We start from the raw sequence: 3,424 nt of genomic DNA, 5'->3' as shown, positions 1-3,424 counted from the left end.
CAATCCAATGAAAGCATGGTAAAAGTATTATCTCAATACAAAGAAATATCATGGGAAGCAGTAATATGAAAAACTATATTTTTCTAAATTAGCAAGTTAATAAAAAGCAAATTTTATATTTTTCCTATGAAACGTTACCTCTTATCTTAAAACTAACCCCACGAGGCAATTTCTAATCATATTGAATAAAAAGAAAAATTGGTTTGTGGATTTTTACATCTCAATTCCTAGGGAGCTATACATCTGTTATTGTCTGCTTTTAAACAGAGAACAAAGACCATTCACTGTCAAACTCTTACTGCTTGTCAGTAGAACACTCAACTTTCAAGGCCGAATTGTTGTTTTGTTTATTTATTCCAACACTTTGTCATTATTTAGTAACTTCACACAATTCTCCCATTCAATAAAAGCATTTCCTGCTTATTGAAAATGTCTTTAAAATGGATAGACTATGCACAAAGGCAGAATGGTCTCTTCTGCATATATACTTACAGTGAACTGATTTTGTAAACCATGTATGGAAATGTAAACGTCTGTAGTTTATTCTGAAGCTCGTGAGAGAATTTAACCTTGAAGTTCTGTCAGTCCAGGCTCTTTCACAAAGTCATTTTTTGTATCAAATGAATACTGTCAGATCTCACTACACCTATCAGATTATGCTTGGTTGGTTTAAATGTTAATGTGATGCACCTGCCAGTTACCAAGCAATGAACAGTGCAAACACATTTGTTGTACATTAAAAATTTCTTTACAGAAACAAAAATTGATTAGAGTCTGAGTAAATTTATGCCACATGAAAAACTGTGAAGTCAACATTTTATGAAGAGACAATGGAATTTATTGATTGTAGGAATGAAAACAACAGTGGCTGGAGATAGCTGTGTGATGTAAATTGTCTACCATTCCATACAATGATAGCAGCTATTCTATTCAAGTTTTTCTTTGTTTATATTCACTGACATGCTCATATTGTGCCTTTTCTAATATTTTGTCTCTTCATCCCTTGAGCAGTAGCCCTTACATTATACACCCTAGAACAGAATGCTGTTCATTCACATTACTCTGTATGTACCTTTTAAATGTTGGACATACATTGCACCAGGCTATAAATTCCACAAGGGTAGACGCCACATCTGCCCTGGTCATCACTGTATCTGTAGAGCAGCACGTGGTGTCTGACACATAGTAGGCTCTCAAATTATGGCTGAGTTAAAAATAATTTGAAAGTTCTTCAGAATATTCATCTACACTGTTTCTACTATGCCTATTACTTAAGAGATAGTCAATAAGTATTTATCAAATTTGAAAAAGTAACCTAATAAAATGATCAATTAATGAATAGTCTAATCTGGAACATTTCCAAAAGTCTGTTCCACAGCGCACTAATGCAACAAGGTGACCCATGAAAAAAATCTGCAATAAAATAAACTCACATCTATTGTGTGCTCACTATATGCCAGGGCCTTGGCAAAGTGTTTTACTTTCATCTTCTTATGTAATTTGTGTAATAACCCAATGAGGAATGTCATTACTTCCATTGTACAGATGGGGAAAGGGGGGTCCAAAGAGTTTAAATAATCAGTCAAAAGCAATATAGTTCACGAGTTGTATGTAGACCTGCAATCTCTGATTTCAGTTTATCTTTAGAGTACTATGTAGTACTTTATTGCCCCTTCAGAAACTCACAGTGTGCAGTAACACAGTGAAGTCTCTAAGAAGTCCTACAATAACAACATAGCATTAAACTAAGGAACTCTTCTTTCTCACATAACAAGCCTTTCAAAGAATACATCAGTCTAGTGGTTCCCAAAATGTGCTACATACACTCCACTGTGATCCTGGAAGAAAACATTACTTCTCTTTTTTTTCCCCTCAATTTTTAATTTCTATGTTTTGTGTTTCGTGATGTTCATATTATACAAGTACATGTATATAATTTTAGATAAATAATATATAGGAGGCATGATCAAACAAGTTTAGAAACCACAAATGTAGACAATTCCCTTCAAACATGACCTGAGATTCCTATTAATTCTGTTGTTTGTAAGACTAATTTAGAGAAAATCATTTCAAATTATGCTTACAATGCTTGGGCTATACCATATATGTATAATTTATTATATAATTCCAACTGGTTGCTATTGTTAAAGGACACGATGGAGTCTCATATTCAAAACCTGCTTATTCTTGGTTTTAACGTACTTTAAAACCAATAATCCATCACAACCAAGTGAGCTTCATCCTAGAGATACAGCAATGGTTCAACATACACAAATCTATAAATTTAATTCACCACATAAATAGAAGTAAAAACAAGAACCATATGATCCTCTCAATAGGTGCAGAAAAAGCATTTGACACAATTCAGCACTCTTTTATGATAAGAACACTTAACAAAATAGGCATAGATGGGACTTACTCAAAATGATAAAAGCCATATACACTAAACCCACAGCCAACATCATACTGAATGGGGAAAAATTGAAAGAATTTCCCCTAAAAACTGGAACAAAACAAGGGTGCCCTCTACCACCATTACTATTCAACATAATGCTGGAAGTCCTAGCCAGAGCAATCAGACAAGAGAAGGAAATCAAGGGCATCCAAATGGGGAAAGAAGAGATCAAACTATTGCTCTTTGACGACAATATGATGTTATGTCTAGATAACCTCAAAGAATCTGCCCAGAGACAACTGGAACTGATAAATAAATTCAGCAAAGTCTCAGGTTATAAAATCAATGTACACAAATCAGTAGCATTCCTATACACCTATAATAGTCAAACTGAGAACCAAATCAAAAACTTTCGCAATTCCAACAAAGAAAATAAAACACGGGGAATATGTTTAACTAAGGAGGTGAAAGACCTCTACAGAGAGAACTATGAAACACTGAGGAAGGAAATAGCAGAGAATGTAAACAGATGGAAAATGCTACCATGTTTGTGGACCGGCAGAATCAACATTGTTAAAATGTCTGTACTACCCAAAGTGATCTATAGATTCAATGCAATCTTTATTAAAATACCAACATCATTTTTCACAAATCTAGAAAAAATAATTCTACCCTTCATATGAAACCAGAGAAGACCCTGTATAGCCAAAGCAACCCTAAGCAAAAAGAACAAACTGGGAGTCATCAATTTACCAGACTTCAGGCTGTACTACAAGGCTATAGTAAGCAAACAGCATGGCGCTGGCTCAAGAACAGAGATATGGACCAATGGAACAGAACAGAGAACCCAGATATAAAACCATCTTCATATTGCCATCTGATCTAGACAAAGCAGACAAAAACATACACTGGGGAAAAGAATCCTTATTCAATAAATGGTGCTGAGAAAACTGAATTGTCACATATAGAACACTGAAATAGGATTCACACCTCTCACCTCTCAACAAAAATCAACTCACAATGGATAAA

The 3,424-nt window shown here is 34.4% G+C and overlaps 1 protein-coding gene across 1 annotated transcript in view; it reads left to right on the top strand.

The window, feature by feature from the left end:
- EYS (eyes shut homolog (Drosophila)) overlaps positions 1–3,424 on the top strand; it is a 235,914-nt gene that overhangs the window by 136,934 nt on the left and 95,556 nt on the right. The gene's annotated exons all lie outside the window — the stretch shown is intronic.

This window comes from Propithecus coquereli, unplaced genomic scaffold (genome assembly GCF_000956105.1).
Source record: "Propithecus coquereli isolate 6110/MARCELLA unplaced genomic scaffold, Pcoq_1.0 Scaffold317, whole genome shotgun sequence".
In the NCBI taxonomy this organism is placed as follows: Eukaryota; Metazoa; Chordata; class Mammalia; order Primates; family Indriidae; genus Propithecus; species Propithecus coquereli.
Note: the sequence above shows the minus strand (reverse complement) of the source record. Positions and strands in the feature narration are given on the sequence as shown.